The sequence below is a fragment of the Nerophis lumbriciformis genome, linkage group LG14 (genome assembly GCF_033978685.3).
Source record: "Nerophis lumbriciformis linkage group LG14, RoL_Nlum_v2.1, whole genome shotgun sequence".
NCBI lineage: Eukaryota > Metazoa > Chordata > Actinopteri > Syngnathiformes > Syngnathidae > Nerophis > Nerophis lumbriciformis.
The window spans coordinates 78,422-96,572 of record NC_084561.2 but is presented as its reverse complement, the minus strand read 5'-3'; the positions used below and the strand labels follow the sequence as shown (position 1 = coordinate 96,572).

The window sequence follows — 18,151 nt, the reverse complement described above, 5'->3', positions numbered from 1 at the left end:
ATGTCGAGTGGGTCTGACATAATAGTGTGAGAGTCCAGTCCATAGTGGATCTAACATAATAGTGAGAGTCCAGTCCATAGTGGATCTAGCATAATAGTGTGAGAGTCCAGTCCATAGTGGATCTAACATAATAGTGAGAGTCCAGTCCATAGTGGATCTAGTTAATTGTGTGAGAGTCCAGTCCATAGTGGATCTAACATAATAGTGTGAGAGTCCAGTCCATAGTGGATCTAGCATAATAGTGAGAGTCCAGTCCATAGTGGATCTAGCATAATAGTGTGAGAATCCAGTCTATAGTGGATCTAACATAATAGTGTGAGAGTCCAGTCCATAGTGGATCTAACATAATAGTGAGAGTCCAGTCCATAGTGGATCTAACATAATAGTGTGAGAGTCCAGTCCATAGTGGATCTAGCATAATAGTGTGAGAGTCCAGTCCATAGTGGATCTAACATAATAGTGTGAGAGTCCAGTCCATAGTGGATCTAACATAATAGTGAGAGTCCAGTCCATAGTGGATCTAACATAATAGTGAGAGTCCAGTCCGTAGTGGATCGAACATAATAGTGAGAGTCCAGTCCATAGTGGATCCAACATAATAGTGTGAGAGTCCAGTCCATAGTGGATCTAACATAATAGTGTGAGAGTCCAGTCCATAGTGGATCTAACATAATAGTGTGAGAGTCCAGTCCATAGTGGATCTAACATAATAGTGTGAGAGTCCAGTCCATAGTGGATCTAACATAATAGTGTGAGAGTCCAGTCCATAGTGGATCTAGCATAATAGTGTGAGAGTCCAGTCCATAGTGGATCTAACATAATAGTGTGAGAGTCCAGTCCATAGTGGATCTAACATAATAGTGAGAGAGTCCAGTCCATAGTGGATCTAACATAATAGTGAGAGTCCAGTCCATAGTGGATCCAACATAATAGTAAGAGTCCAGTCCAGCACTTCATCCATGGCCACCGGACCTGCGCGCCCCCCCCCCTCCACAAGGAAAAGGGGAGCAGAGGAGAAAAGAAAAGAAACAGCAGATCAACTGGTCTAACAGGGGGGCTATTTAAAGGCTAGAGTATACAAATGAGTTTTAAGATGGGACTTAAATGCTTCTACTGAGGTAGCATCTCTAATTGTTACCGGGAGGGCATTCCATAGTACTGGAGCCCCAATAGAAAACGCTCTATAGCCCGCAGACTTTTTTTGGGCTCTGGGAATCACTAATAAGCCGGAGTTCTTTGAACGCAGATTTCTTGCCGGGACATATGGTACAATGCAATCGACAAGATAGGACGGAGCTAGACCGTGTAGTATTTTATACGTAAGTAGTAAAACCTTAAAGTCACATAGACAACAACATAGACCTCTTCTCAGGCAGACCTGGGCAAGTTAAGGCCCGGGGGCCACATGCGGCCTGTTAAGCTTCTCAATCTGGCCCGCCCAACATTCACAAATATTTCTTTTAGATCTTTAAGATGGAAACTAGCTGCCATTATGATGTGCACTCATGTTTTATAATGACCGGAAGTCTTCAACTATACCAAGTCTTTACATGCTTGGAATCTGTGCTTTTACATGATGTACTAGTGATTAATGTTGTCCTGGTGGCAGTGTTGGGACTAACGCGTTACAAAGTAACGCCGTTAGATTACTAGTTACCGCCGAAACTAACGCGTTATTTTTTATATTCAGTAACTCAGTTACCGTTACTACATGATGCGTTACTGCGTTATTTTACGTTACTTTTTATGTAGTATAAAGTGTGTTTTATCGGAGGGCTGCTGTGTCATCGTTCTGATTCTTCTTGCGTCACAAGCCGGAGAAGAGAGAGAGACATGCGCTCTGTGTGGGTGTGTGTGGGTGTGGGGAGGGTTAGGGTTAGGGGGCGTGTCTGATCATGGCGGAGCCAGAAGTCGAGTTTGCTAACATGGAGATATTTTCACGACTTTTCTTTTGTCGAGCACAACGAAAATAACATTTTAGTTAAATGTAAATTGTGCTTTGGATCAAAGATGCCATCTACTGCCCAAAACAGCAATTCAAATCTGCTGAAACAAGCTACATAAGCAACATGCTTCCACGAAGCTAGTAAAGAGAGATAGAGATTCTGATGCCACTTCACCTCTAGAATTTAAGGATGAACTCTGCCTCTTCTCATCATTCACCGCTGAAGGTACACACACTCTGTCAATCAATGTTCCCTCTAATTGTTCATGTGTGTGAGCAAACGCAAAAACTCCCTGAGCATTCAGTGGAGCCCATGTGAGCAACATCAGAACTGTGGCTACACCAGCAGCACACCTGTCCCAAACCTGACTAAATAACAACTTACATCTCCATCCATCCATCCATTTTCTACCGCATGTCCCTTTCAGGGTCGCTGGAGCCTATCTCAGCTGCATTCTGGCGGAAGGCTGGGTACACCCTGGAAAAGTCCCCACCCATCACAGGGCCAACACAGATAGACAACATTCTCTTATTATTATAATCAAATGACAGCAGTCATTTCCATTTTTAACATAAGTGTTTAGGCCCACTTATAATGACAATAACAACAAATATTGTTTTTCATGAACTGTGTACTTGTATTGTTTGTCTGGGTGGAGGTCCTGCTTTGGAATTAATTGGTACCCCTTTCAGACATTGCATTTAGTTCCCATTAAAACATTCACATGTTGCACAATTAGATGTAAGCAGGGGATCATGTGTACATTCCTGCAACTTCCTGTTTGTAAAAAATATATTTTTATTAGTATTTATTTAATATACTAACAGCATTTAATGATTAATATTTATAAATTAAGATTCCTAATAAATGACACTAGAATAGGCACACATTTGATTGGTAAATCATAGAGTAACGACCTGGAATGACACTTTGTGTGGTGTTGGAGTTGTCCGACTTTTTGTGTGGCTGTAAACGCATCACTGGCTAAGTGCCATATGTGCAAGTGTTGGCGCACGTGAGAAAGAGCGAGCGGCAGCTGTTGATATAACAAAGTTGCTTTTGGTCTGGTTTGTACTGCAGAAAATGACCAGTTTTGCTAGATATCATTTTTTTTACTAATGTTTTGGTGATGTGTTTATGGCCGACAGTAAAGAGTTTTGCTCAGTAAAGTGATGGATGGAATTCATGTCCTCAAAGCGTCTCGACAGACGTTACAATATTTGAACAATGATGACGAAAACGGTTTTCTCTGTCGTGTCCGTGTCGTGTCGAAAATTGTTATGCGCGTATTTTTTTATTTGATTTTGTGCATGGCATAGATTTGCTGTGCGCAGAGGACGCTTGAGCAGTGCACAATTGCACATGCGCGCTCCTTAGAGGGAACGTTGCTGTCAATTCTCTTATATACTCTTTCATTCTAGACTTCTAGAGTGTTTGATTATCACATCACTCTAAAAGTTCACAAACATAAAGAGGGATCCTAGTGGGCCAGGCCAATCGTTCCTTATCTCTAAACTAAAACTGGGGAAATGTGTAGAGTGTTCTGGGCTTCAGACATGATTTTGTGTCAGAATTTCTTGAGGAACAAATGCCTGGTTAGACTTTGTGTATGTAGTGTGTGCCTTTCTTTCTTTATAGCTATGCTGTTATTATGCTGTTTGTTACTTATGTATGTTATGTTGCAGCTATTTAAAATAGTTTTGTCAATTTGTTGTGGCCAGAAACAAATTGGCCTTTGTAACATATCTTTGTCTTTGTGTGTTGTATGTAGAGCACATTGCTTAGCAGAGTTGAGTGATACAAATGCATGTCAAGTTGATCAACAGATTGTATTATTCTCCAGTGCAATAACAGTACTAAAATGAAGGCTAAAAGGGCATTAATTGGAGCTTTAAAAAAAAAAAAAAGAAGAAAAAAAGAAGTAACTAAATAGTTACTTTTCACAGTAACGCATTACTTTTTGGTGTAAGTAACTGAGTTAGTAACTGAGTTACTTTTGAAACGAAGTAACTAATAACTATAACTAGTTACTGTTTTTCAGTAACTAACCCAACACTGCTAGTGATTAATGTTGTCCTGGTGGTGGAACTGTGGACCAGCTCTATAGGTGTCTTGTAGGTGTTTATTACACTTTGCATTCATATTTCATATTAATATTTTTTCCTCAGCCTTCCCGGTAAGGTCTATTCAGGTGTACTGGAGAGGAGGCTACGCCGGATAGTCCAACCTCGGATTCAGGAGGAACAGTGTGGTTTTGGTCCACAGCTCTATACTCTGGGCAGTAGAGATGCGCGGATAGGCAATTATTTCATCCGCAACCGCATCAGAAAGTCGTCAACCATCCGCCATCCACCCGATGTAACATTTGATCAGAACTGCATCCGCCCGCCATCCGCCCGTTGTTATATATCTAATATAGACGATGCAAGGCATTAGTGAGGTTATAAAGCTTTTGCCTGTTAAAGAAAGGAGACTGATCCAACGCAGCACAGACATTCGCGTGCCACGCTGTCACGACCCAGACGCACACCAGTGCGCAATCATATGGCAGCCGCGCTGAGCGCACCTCCAAGCGCGTCTCGCTGCCGGCGACGGCCGGGTATATGGGCCCGACGCTCCAGCGCCATCCATTTTCAGGGCTAGTTGATTCGGCAGGTGGGTTGTTACACACTCCTTAGCGGGTTCCGACTTCCATGGCCACCGTCCTAGCTGCTGTCTATATCAACCAGGGTGAGCCCCACCCCTTTCGTGAGCGCACTGCGCGCGGAGTGACCCCTGTTACGCGCCCCCGGCCACGGGGATGGTGGGCAGGTAAGCTGCTTACCTGCTGCGCGTGACGCCGGCCGCGGCGAAGGCGGACGAGGCGGGGTGTCGGTGCGGTGGGCGCGGTGGTGACCCTGGACGTGCGTCGGGCCCTTCTCGCGGATCGCCTCAGCTACGGCTCCTGGTGGGGCCCTCTCGGGGGAAGGGGCCTCGGTCCCGGACCCCGGCGAGGCGTCCCTTCTCCGCTCCGTAAAAGTGTCCATCTCTTCTTTTTTTTTCTTCTGTTGTGGCATATGCTGCAGGTGCCTGCTCGTTTTTCGTATGTGGGTAACAACATTTAACTATGTATATATTGTAATGTTCCCAGGAACGTAGGCTCATAGACTTATTCGTTTGTCTCGTATTTATTGTAATAAGATGCAATGTAACCACACAACAGCTCCAATGTGCGTCTCCCCTCTTTCCCGGCAAAACTCGAACTAACACTTCCTGTCAACAACGTCACTTCCCTAACTTGCCCGGAAGTCCCGCCCCCCAGCCAAAGCCATTGGCTAACACCCCGTAGCTAGCCGCTACATCATATTTCCGAATTGGTTTAACTGCCACCCGCCTGAATCTATTTAAAATCTAATTTTTTTTTATTTCAATCGCCCGACCCGACCCGACCCGACCCGCTGATAAAATCTAATTTTTTTAAATTTCATCCGCCCGATTCGCGGATAATCCGCGGACTCCGCAGTTGTGCCCGCAAACCGCGCATCTCTACTGGGCAGGGTCCTTGAGGGTGCATGGGAGTTTGCCCAACCAGTCTACATGTGCTTTGTGGACTTGGAGAAGGCATTGGACCGTGTCCCTCGGGAAGTCCTGTGGGGAGTGCTCAGAGAGTACGGGGTATCGGACTGTCTGATTGTGGCGGTCCGCTCCCTGTATGATCAGTGTCAGAGCTTGGTCCGCATTGCCGGCAGTAAGTCGGACACGTTTCCAGTGAGGGTTGGACTCCGCCAAGGCTGCCCTTTGTCACCCATTCTGTTCATAACCTTTATGGACAGAATTTCTAGGCGCAGTCAAGGCGTTGAGGGGATCTGGTTTGGTGGCTGCAGGATTAGGTCTCTGCTTTTTGCAGGCCAGGATCTTCAGCTCTCACTGGATCCGTTCGCAGCCGAGTGTGAAGCGACTGGGATGAGAATCAGAACCTCTAAGTCCGAGTCCATGGTTCTTGCCCGGAAAAGGGTGGAGTGCCATCTCCAGGTTGGGGAGGAGATCTTGCCCCAAGTGGAGGAGTTCAAGTACCTCGGAGTCTTGTTCACGAGTGAGGGAAGAGTGGATGGTGAGATGGACAGGCGGATCGGTGCGGCGTCTTCAATAATGCGGATGCTGTATCGATCCGTTGTGGTGAAGAAGGAGCTGAGCCGGAAGGCAAAGCTCTCAATTTACCGGTCGATCTACGTTCCCATCCTCACCTATGGTCATGAGCTTTGGGTCATGACCGAAAGGACAAGATCACGGGTACAAGCGGCCCAAATGACTTTCCTCCGCCGGGTGGCGGGTCTCTCCCTTAGAGATAGGGTGAGAAGCTCTGTCATCCGGGAGGAGCTCAAAGTAAAGCCGCTGCTCCTCCACATGGAGAGGAGCCAGATGAGGTGGTTCGGGCATCTGGTCAGGATGCCACCCGAACGCCTCCCTAGGGAGGTGTTTAGGGCACGTCCGACCAGTAGGAGGCCACAAGGATGGAGTGCCATCTCCGGGTTGCGCAGGAGACCCTCCCCCAAGTGGAGGAGTTCAAGTACCTCGGAGTCTTGTTCACGAGTGAGGGAAGAGTGGATGGTGAGATCGACAGGCGGATCGGTGCGGCGTCTTCAGTAATGCGGACGCTGTATCGATCCGTTGTGGTGAAGAAGGAGCTGAGCCGGAAGGCAAAGCTCTCAATTTACCGGTCGATCTACGTTCCCATCCTCACCTATGGTCATGAGCTTTGGGTTATGGCCGAAAGGACAAGATCACGGGTACAAGCGGCCCAAATGAGTTTCCTCCGCCGGGTGGCGGGGCTCTCCCTTAGAGATAGGGTGAGAAGCTCTGCCATCCGGGGGGAGCTCAAAGTAAAGCCGCTGCTCCTCCACATGGAGAGGAGCCAGATGAGGTGGTTCGGGCATCTGGTCAGGATGCCACCCGAACGCCTCCTTAGGGAGGTTTAGGGCACGTCCGACTGGTAGAAGGCCACGGGGAAGACCCAGGACACGTTGGGAAGACTATGTCTCCCGGCTGGCCTGGGAACGCCTCGGGGTCCCACAGGAAGAGCTGGACGAAGTGGCTGGGGAGAGGGAAGTCTGGGCTTCCCTACTTAGGCTGCTGCCCCCGCGACTCGACCTCGGATAAGCGGAAGAAGATGGATGGATGGATGGATGTCATGATACCAATATTATTTTGATACTTTTCGATACTTTTCTAAATAAAGGGGACCAGAAAAACTTGCATTATTGGCTTTATTTGAACAAAAAGTCTTAGGGTGTGGCAAACCGGTACTTTTCAGAGGCGGTATGGTACCGAATATACTTCATTGGTATCGTGGTACTATACTAATACCGGTATACCGTACAACCCTACTAGTTACTATGGTAATCTACGTCACAGCAGGTCAGACGAGGCACCGAGCAGTGTGGGTGGGGAGTGTTTCCACAGAGTGTTTCCAGAGAGGCCAGCCTGAAATGATTTTTACAAGAATGTTCTAGATCTTAGTGATGTATCAGATGTATCAAATTGTAGGTGTTGTTTGTTTTTTTACCCTTCGCGTTCATATTTCGCTGTGTTTGTTGCATTTGGCTTTATTCGTAAAATATGTCGATTGAGAGGGGGTGTGACGTTCATATGTTCTCAATATTCAGTGTTTTATCCTTCATACAAAAATGTAAAATTCCATTCTGTTTTTAAGGCGGTCTGTCATAACATTTTTAGCATTCAATCAGACATTATTGCGAAGGTTTTGTATTAGTTTTCCTAAAAAATAGATATACCGGCCCCCAGACACATTTCTTTCTCTAAATTTGGCCCCCGAGTCAAAAGAATTGCCCAGGCCTGACCTAAGGGTACGCAGCATGGAGCGCTACTGCCTACTGGCGCTGACGAGACGCCGGGCCGCCATCTTGGAATGGTGATCAGAAGATTTCTTTGTGATTTTCACATACAAATGAAGCATTCTGACAAAATAATTTAATTGACAAGCAATTCTATTCTGGTCATACTCTTGTTTGCTATTTTTTTTTGGCAGTGTGTCCTTCAAAACAGAAGGGCACACCTGTTCAATAGAGGATCTTTGACTAGTGTTTTCACAGTAGATCCTTAAAAACAGCAGAGCCCTACTGTCAACTACAGGATCTTTGACTAGTGTTTTCACAGTAGATCCTTAAAAACATACGACTATGCTCCAGTCAAATAGAGAATCTTTGACTGGCATTTTCTTTGGCGGTCTGTCCTAAAAACAGAAGGGCACACCTGTTCAATAGAGGACCTTTGACTGGTGTTTTCATGTAGATCCTTAACAGTAGAGCACGCTTCTGTTAAATAAAGGATCTTTAACTAACTTTTGTTGCAGTACTGTGTATCCTACAAAACAGCATGACAAATAGCGGATCTTTGACTAGTGTATTCACGGTTGATCCTTAAAAACAGCTGAACCCAACTGTCAAATAGGGGATCTTTGACTAGGTTTTTTTTTTACAGGACTGTATATCCTTCGAAACAGAAGGGCACAACTGTCAAATAGGGGATCTTTGACTAGCATTTTTACAGGACTGTATATCCTTCCAAACAGAAGGGCACACCTGTCAAATAGAGGATCTTTGACTAGCATTTTTTACAGGACTGTATATCCTTCGAAACAGAAGTGCACACCTGTCAAATAGAGGATCTTTGATTAGTGTATTCACGGTTGATCCTTAAAAACAGCAGAACCCAACTGTCAAATAGGGGATCTTTGACTAGTGTATTCACGGCTGATCCTTAAAAACAGCAGAACCAAATGGTCAAATATGGGATCTTTGACTAGTGTATTCACGGTTGATCCTTAGAAACAGCAGAACCCAACTGTCAAATAACGGATCTTCGACTAGTGTATTCACGGTTGATCCTTAAAAACAGCAGAACCCAACGGTCAAATAGGGGATCTTTGACTAGTGTATTCACGGCTGATCCTTAAAAACAGCAGAACCAAACGGTCAAATATGGGATCTTTGACTAGTGTATTCACGGCTGATCCTTAGAAACAGCAGAACCCAACTGTCAAATAGCGGATCTTCGACTAGTGTATTCACGGTTGATCCTTAAAAACAGCAGAACCCAACTGTCAAATAGGGGATCTTTGACTAGTGTATTCACGGCTGATCCTTAAAAACAGCAGAACCAAACGGTCAAATATGGGATCTTTGACTAGTGTATTCAAGGTTGATCCTTAAAAACAGCAGAACCCAACTGTCAAATAGCAGATCTTTGACTAGTGTAGTCACGGTTGATCCTTAAAAACAGCAGAACCCAACTGTCAAATAGGGGATCTTTGACTAGTGTATTCATGGCTGATCCTTAAAAACAGCAGAACCCAACTGTCAAATAGCGGATCTTTGACTAGTGTATTCACGGTTGATCCTTAAAAACATCAGAACCCAACTGTCAAATAGGGGATCTTTGACTAGGTTTTTTTTAAAGGACTGTATATCCTTCGAAACAGAAGGGCACACCTGTCAAATAGAGGATCTTTGACTAGCGTTCTTTTGCATTAAGAGAAGAGCCCACCTGTCAGATGGATATCTAAATGAGTCAACAAAAAGCGCACTAGCGCCTCCTACAGGACTGGAGTGGAACAGCAACAACACAAGTTTGACTAAAATGAAAAACTGAGAGCCGTTGAATAGTGATGGGTTGATGAGGCGTCATGAAGCGTTTCGACACATTGCAAAACTGTATTGATACTGTGTCGATACTGTGTCACTAAATACTGACATCTGCTGGACATTAAAAATCCCTACAGGCAACCTATGGACCGACTCAACTGACACTGATTTGATGCCCTAGTACAGGGGTCACCAACCTTTTTGAAACCAAAAACTACTTCTTGGGTACTGATTAATGCCAAGGGCTACCAGTTTGATACACACTTAAATAAATAAATATATTGTCATTTGTAAGTTACACGTAAGTGTGATTTAAACAAGAATAGCTAAATAAATACATTTATATATATAAAAAAATGGGTATTTCTGTCTGTCATTCCGTCGTACATTTTTTTTTCCTTTTATGGAAGGTTTTTTGTAGAGAATAAATGATGAAAAAAACACTTAATTGAACGGTTTAAAAGAGGAGAAAACACGAAAAAAATTAAAATAAAATTTTGAAACATAGTTTATCTTCAATTTCGACTCTTTATAATTCAAAATTCAACCGACAAAAAGAAGAGAAAAACTAGCTTATTTGAATCTTTTTGAAAAAATTTAAAAACGAATTTATGGAACATCATTAGTCATTTTTCCTGATTAAGATACATTTTAGAATTTTGATGACATGTTTTAAATTGGTTAAAATCCAATCTGCACTTTGTTAGAATATTTAACAAAGACAAATCAGTATTTCTTCTAGATTTTCCAGAACAAAAATTTTAAAAGAAACTCAAAATACTTTGAAATAAGATTTCAATTTGATTCTACAGATTTTCCAGATTTGCCAGAATATTTTGTTTGAATTTTAATCATAGCAAGTTTGAAGAAATATTTCACAAATATTCTTCGTCGAAAAAACAGAAGCTAAAATATTTATTATTCTTTACAATAAAAAAATAAATAAATTTACTTGAACATTGATTTAAATTGTCAGGAAAGAAGAGGAAGAAATTTAAAAGGTAAAAAGGTATATTTGTTTAAAAATCCTAAAATCATTTTTAAGGTTGTATTTTTTCTCTAAAATTGTATTTCTAAAAGTAATAAGAAGCAAAGTAAAAAATAAATGAATTTATTTCAACAAGTGAAGACCCATCCATCCATCCATTTTCTACCGCTTATTCCAAGTGAAGACCAAGTCTTTCAAATATTTTCTTGGATTTTCAAATTCTATTTGAGTTTTGTCTCTTTTAGAATTAAAAATGTGGAGCAAAGCGAGACCAGCTTGCTAGTAAATAAATGACATTTAAAAAATAGAGGCAGCTCACTGGTAAGTGCTGCTCTTTGAGCTATTTTTAGAACAGGCCAGCGGGCGACTGATCTGGTCCTTACGGGCTACCTGGTGACCGCGGGCACCGCGTTGGTGACCCCTGCCCTAGTATATACAATAATATAAATATTTCATTTAGGATTATTTCATATCTTCATTTAAATAAAAATATACTTTTATCTTTTTTAGATACAGTCAATAAATAATGTGAACATGTATCATAACATGGAAATCTAAGAGAACGTGTTGTGGATGATTGTGGACTGGTAATTTTTTTAATTTTATTTTTTACACATTTAAAAAAAAAAAAAAAAAAAAAAGTTTTTCCGACGTATTACATTTTAGACGATTTCTCTTCTTAGTTATTATTTCTCGGGCTGTAGAAAAGAGCCGCTCACAGGGCACAGAGGAGGCGACACAGTTGGCGTATCGGTCACGTGACCAAAACAGCTCATGATCGGTCACGTGACTTTCTAAAAGCGGTACGCGCACCGACACAGGGTTTCGCTCTATGAGCTCGACGCATGCGCCGATGCATCGGTGTTGCCGGACCCATCACTACCGTTGAAGCTCTGTGAACTTTTCCCAACCCGCGAGGAGGAGACTTTTAATGCCTCCCATCTCTGACTAAGGTGGACTAATATTTGTGTGTAAACATCAAGTCCGTGCTTGGCTCCATTAGCATGCATTGTGCTGCATGAAGGGCTTTTATTGTTGCTGCCGGGCCTGAGAGGGCAAGTAAATCCTGTGCAGGACGTATGTGACGCTGATCTTTGCCGGCTTATGGAGATAGAAGAGTCGGGAGGGATTTATTCATTTCATGTTAAGCCAAGAGGAAGCGGCTCATGTTGATTGTGTTTGTGTTTGTGCAAATAGAAGCAACTTGTCCTCTCTGCTCTTGATGATGTCATCACGTCCATACTTTTGCTCCACAGACTCAATAAAAAGTCTTTTTTTCTCTCTCGCCGTGTTTTGACACGCCGGCAGATTGTGACGGTGGTTTGTCACATCATGACAACGACACTCAAGTAGAGAAAACAAAGGTAATAGCACTGCTTGGCCTGTAGGGGTCACCATTCAGGCCGCTTATAATCAATCAATCAATCAATGTTTATTTATATAGCCCTAAATCACAAGTGTCTCAAAGGGCTGCACAAGCCACAACGACATTCGCGCTACAGAGCCCACAGAAGGGCAAGGAAAAACTCACAACCCCAGTGGGACGTCGATGTGAATGACTATGAGAAACCTTGGAGAGGACCGCATATGTAGGTGAACCCCCTCCCCTCTAGGGGAGACCGAATGCAATGGACGTCAAGTGGGTCTGACATAATATTGTGAGAGTCCAGTCCATAGTGGATCTAACATAATAGTGAGAGTCCAGTCCATAGTGGATCTAACATAATAGTGTGAGAGTCCAGTCCATAGGGGATCTAACATAATATTGTGAAAGTCCAGTCCATAGTGGATCTAACATAATAGTGTGAGAGTCCAGTCCATAGTGGATCTAACATAATAGTGAGAGTTCAGTCCATAGTGGATCCAACATAATAGTGAGAGTCCAGTCCATAGTGGATCTAACATAATAGTGAGAGTTCAGTCCATAGTGGATCTAACGTAATAGTGTGAGAGTCCAGTCCATAGTGGATCCAACATAATAGTAAGAGTCCAGTCCATAGTGGATCTAACATAATAGTGAGAGAGTCCAGTCCATAGTGGATCTAACATAATAGTGAGAGTCCAGTCCATAGTGGATCTAACATAATAGTGAGAGTCCAGTCCATAGTGGATCTAACATAATAGTGTGAGAGTCCAGTCCATAGTGGATCTAACATAATAGTGTGAGTCCAGTCCATATGGGTCTACATAATAGTGAGAGTCCAGTCCATAGTGGATCTAACATAATAGTGTGAGAGTCCAGTCCATAGTGGATCTAACATAATAGTGAGAGTCCAGTCCATAGTGGATCTAACATAATAGTGTGGAAGTCCAGTCCATAGTGGATCTAACATAATAGTGTGAGAGTCCAGTCCATAGTGGATCTGACATAATAGTGTGAGAGTCCAGTCCATAGTGGATCTAACATAATAGTGTGAGAGTCCAGTCCATAGTGGATCTAACATAATAGTGTGAGTCCAGTCCATAGTGGATCTAACATAATAGTGAGAGTCCAGTCCATAGTGGATCTAACATAATAGTGTGAGAGTCCAGTCCATAGTGGATCTAACATAATAGTGAAAGTCCAGTCCATAGTGGATCTAACATAATAGTGAGAGTCCAGTCCATAGTGGATCTAACATAATAGTGTGAGAGTCCAGTCCATAGTGGATCTAACATAATAGGGTGAGAGTCCAGTCCATAGTGGATCTAACATAATAGTGAGAGAGTCCAGTCCATAGTGGATCTAACATAATAGTGTGAGTCCAGTCCATATGGGTCTACATAATAGTGAGAGTCCAGTCCATAGTGGATCTAACATAATAGTGAGAGTTCAGTCCATAGTGGATCTAACATAATAGTGATAGTCCAGTCCATAGTGGATCTAACATAATAGTGTGAGAGTCCAGTCCATAGTGGATCTAACATAATAGTGTGAGAGTCCAGTCCATAGTGGATCTAACATAATAGTGTGAGAGTCCAGTCCATAGTGGATCTAACATAATAGTGAGAGTCCAGTCCATAGTGGATCCAACATAATAGTGAGAGTCCAGTCCATAGTGGATCCAACATAATGGTAAGAGTCCAGTCCATAGTGGATCTAACATAATAGTGTGAGAGTCCAGTCCATAGTGGATCTAACATAATAGTGTGAGAGTCCAGTCCATAGTGGATCTAACATAATAGTGTGAGAGTCCAGTCCATAGTGGATCTAACATAATAGAGAGTTCAGTCCATAGTGGATCTAACATAATAGTGATAGTCCAGTCCATAGTGGATCTAACATAATAGTGTGAGAGTCCAGTCCATAGTGGATCTAACATAATAGTGTGAGAGTCCAGTCCATAGTGGATCTAACATAATAGTGTGAGAGTCCAGTCCATAGTGGATCTAACATAATAGTGTGAGAGTCCAGTCCATAGTGGATCTAACATAATAGAGAGTCCAGTCCATAGTGGATCTAACATAATAGTGTGAGAGTCCAGTCCATAGTGGATCTAACATAATAGTGTGAGAGTCCAGTCCATAGGGGATCTAACATAATAGTGAAAGTCCAGTCCATAGTGGATCTAACATAATAGTGAGAGTGCAGTCCATAGTGGATCTAACATAATAGTGTGAGAGTCCAGTCCATAGTGGATCTAACATAATAGTGAGAGTCCAGTCCATAGTGGATCTAACATAATAGTGTGAGAGTCCAGTCCATAGTGGATCTAACATAATAGTGTGAGAGTCCAGTCCATAGTGGATCTAACATAATAGTGAGAGTCCAGTCCATAGTGGATCTAACATAATATTGTGAGAGTCCAGTCCATAGTGGATCTAACATAATAGTGTGAGAGTCCAGTCCATAGTGGATCTAACATAATAGTGAGAGTCCAGTCCATAGTGGATCTAACATAATAGTGAGAGTCCAGTCCATAGTGGATCTAACATAATAGTGAGAGTCCAGTCCATAGTGGATCTAACATAATAGTGTGAGAGTCCAGTCCATAGTGGATCTAACATAATAGTGAGAGTCCAGTCCATAGTGGATCTAACATAATAGTGTGAGAGTCCAGTCCATAGAGGATCTAACATAATAGTGAGAGTCCAGTCCATAGTGGATCTAACATAATAGTGTGAGTCCAGTCCATATGGGTCTACATAATAGTGAGAGTCCAGTCCATAGTGGATCTAACATAATAGTGAGAGAGTCCAGTCCATAGTGGATCTAACATAATAGTGAGAGTCCAGTCCATAGTGGATCTAACATAATAGTGTGAGAGTTCAGTCCATAGTGGATCTAACATAATAGTGAGAGAGTCCAGTCCATAGTGGATCTAACATAATAGTGTGAGAGTCCAGTCCATAGTGGATCTAACATAATAGTGAGAGTCCAGTCCATAGTGGATCTAACATAATAGTGTGAGAGTCCAGTCCATAGTGGATCTAGCATAATAGTGTGAGAGTCCAGTCCATAGTGGATCTAACATAATAGTGAGAGTCCAGTCCATAGTGGATCTAACATAATAGTGAGAGTCCAGTCCATAGTGGATCTAACATAATAGTGTGAGAGTCCAGTCCATAGTGGATCTAACATAATAGTGTGAGAGTCCAGTCCATAGTGGATCTAACATAATAGTGTGAGAGTCCAGTCCATAGTGGATCTAGCATAATAGTGTGAGAGTCCAGTCCATAGTGGATCTAACATAATAGTGAGAGTCCAGTCCATAGTGGATCTAACATAATAGTGAGAGGGTCCAGTCCATAGTGGATCTAACATAATAGTGAGAGTCCAGTCCATGGTGGATCTAACATAATAGTGAGAGTCCAGTCCATAGTGGATCTAACATAATAGTGTGAGAGTCCAGTCCATAGTGGATCTAGTTAATTGTGTGAGAGTCCAGTTCATAGTGGATCTAACATAATAGTGTGAGAGTCCAGTCCGTAGTGGATCTAACATAATAGTGAGAGTCCAGTCCATAGTGGATCTAGCATAATAGTGTGAGAGTCCAGTCCATAGTGGATCTAACATAATAGTGTGAGAGTCCAGTCCATAGTGGATCTAACATAATAGTGAGAGTCCAGTCCATAGTGGATCTAACATAATAGTGTGAGAGTCCAGTCCATAGTGGATCTAACATAATAGTGTGAGAGTCCAGTCCATAGTGGATCTAGCATAATAGTGTGAGAGTCCAGTCCATAGTGGATCTAACATAATAGTGTGAGAGTCCAGTCCATAGTGGATCTAACATAATAGTGTGAGAGTCCAGTCCATAGTGGATCTAACATAATAGTGTGAGAGTCCAGTCCATAGTGGATCTAGCATAATAGTGTGAGAGTCCAGTCCATAGTGGATCTAACATAATAGTGAGAGAGTTCAGTCCATAGTGGATCTAACATAATAGTGAGAGAGTCCAGTCCATAGTGGATCTAACATAATAGTGAGAGTCCAGTCCATAGTGGATCTAACATAATAGTGTGAGAGTCCAGTCCATAGTGGATCTAACATAATAGTGTGAGAGTCCAGTCCATAGTGGATCTAACATAATAGTGAGAGTCCAGTCCATAGTGGATCCAACATAATAGTAAGAGTCCAGTCCATAGTGGATTTAACATAATAGTGTGAGTCCAGTCCATACGGGTCTACATAATAGTGAGAGTCCAGTCCATAGTGGATCTAACATAATAGTGAGAGTCCAGTCCATAGTGGATCTAACATAATAGTGAGAGTCCAGTCCATAGTGGATCTAACATAATAGTGTGAGAGTCCAGTCCATAGTGGATCTAACATAATAGTGTGAGAGTCCAGTCCATAGTGGATCTAACATAATAGTGAGAGAGTCCAGTCCATAGTGGATCTAACATAATAGTGTGAGAGTCCAGTCCATAGTGGATCTAACATAATAGTGAGAGTCCAGTCGATAGTGGATCTAACATAATAGTGTGAGAGTCCAGTCCATAGTGGATCTAACATAATAGTGTAAGAGTCCAGTCCATAGTGGATCTAACATAATAGTGTGAGAGTCCAGTCCATAGTGGATCTAACATAATAGTGAGAGTCCAGTCCATAGTGGATCTAACATAATAGTGAGAGTCCAGTCCATAGTGGATCTAACATAATATTGTGAGAGTCCAGTCCATAGTGGTTTCTAACATAATAGTGTGAGAATCCAGTCCATAGTGGATCTAACATAATAGTGTGAGAGTCCAGTCCATAGTGGATCTAACATAATAGTGTGAGAGTCCAGTCCATAGTAGATCTAACATAATAGTGTGAGAGTCCAGTCCATAGTGGATCTAACATAATAGTGTGAGAGTCCAGTCCATAGTGGATCTAACATAATAGTGTGAGAGTTCAGTCCGTAGTGGATCTAACATAATAGTGAGAGTCCAGTCCATAGTGGATCTAACATAATAGTGAAAGTCCAGTCCATAGTGGATCTAACATAATAGTGAGAGTCCAGTCCATAGTGGATCTAACATAATATTGTGAGAGTCCAGTCCATAGTGGATCTAACATAATAGTGTGAGAGTCCAGTTCATAGTGGATCTAACATAATAGTGTGAGTCCAGTCCATATGGGTCTACATAATAGTGAGAGTCCAGTCCATAGTGGATCTAACATAATAGTGTGAGTCCAGTCCATATGGGTCTACATAATAGTGAGAGTCCAGTCCATAGTGGATCTAACATAATAGTGTGAGAGTTCAGTCCATAGTGGATCTAACATAATAGTGAGAGAGTCCAGTCCATAGTGGATCTAACATAATAGTGTGAGAGTCCAGTCCATAGTGGATCTAACATAATAGTGAGAGTCCAGTCCATAGTGGATCTAACATAATAGTGAGAGTTCAGTCCATAGTGGATCTAACATAATAGTGAGAGTCCAGTCCATAGTGGATCTAACATAATAGTGAGAGTCCAGTCCATAGTGGATCTAACATAATAGTGAGAGTCCAGTCCATAGTGGATCTAACATAATAGTGAGAGTCCAGTCCATAGTGGATCTAACATAATAGTGTGAGAGTCCAGTCCATAGTGGATCTAACATAATAGTGTGAGAGTCCAGTCCATAGTGGATCTAACATAATATTGTGAGAGTCCAGTCCATAGTGGTTTCTAACATAATAGTGTGAGAGTCCAGTCCATAGTGGATCTAACATAATAGTGAAAGTCCAGTCCATAGTGGATCTAACATAATAGTGAGAGTCCAGTCCATAGTGGATCTAACATAATAGTGAGAGTCCAGTCCATAGTGGATCTAACATAATAGTGTGAGAGTCCAGTCCATAGTGGATCTAACATAATAGTGTGAGAGTCCAGTCCATAGTGGATCTAACATAATAGTGTGAGAGTCCAGTCCATAGTGGATCTAACATAATAGTGTGAGAGTCCAGTCCATAGTGGATTTAACATAATAGTGAGAGTCCAGTCCATAGTGGATTTAACATAATAGTGAGAGTCCAGTCCATAGTGGATCTAACATAATAGTGAGAGTCCAGTCCATAGTGGATCTAACATAATAGTGAGAGTCCAGTCCATAGTGGATCTAACATAATAGTGTGAGTCCAGTCCATAGTGGATCTAACATAATAGTGTGAGAGTCCAGTCCA

At 42.3% G+C, this 18,151-nt stretch overlaps 1 protein-coding gene across 1 annotated transcript in view; it reads right to left on the bottom strand.

The window, feature by feature from the left end:
• LOC133616709 (uncharacterized) overlaps positions 1 to 18,151 on the bottom strand; it is a 67,491-nt gene that overhangs the window by 1,060 nt on the left and 48,280 nt on the right. The window lies entirely within an intron of this gene.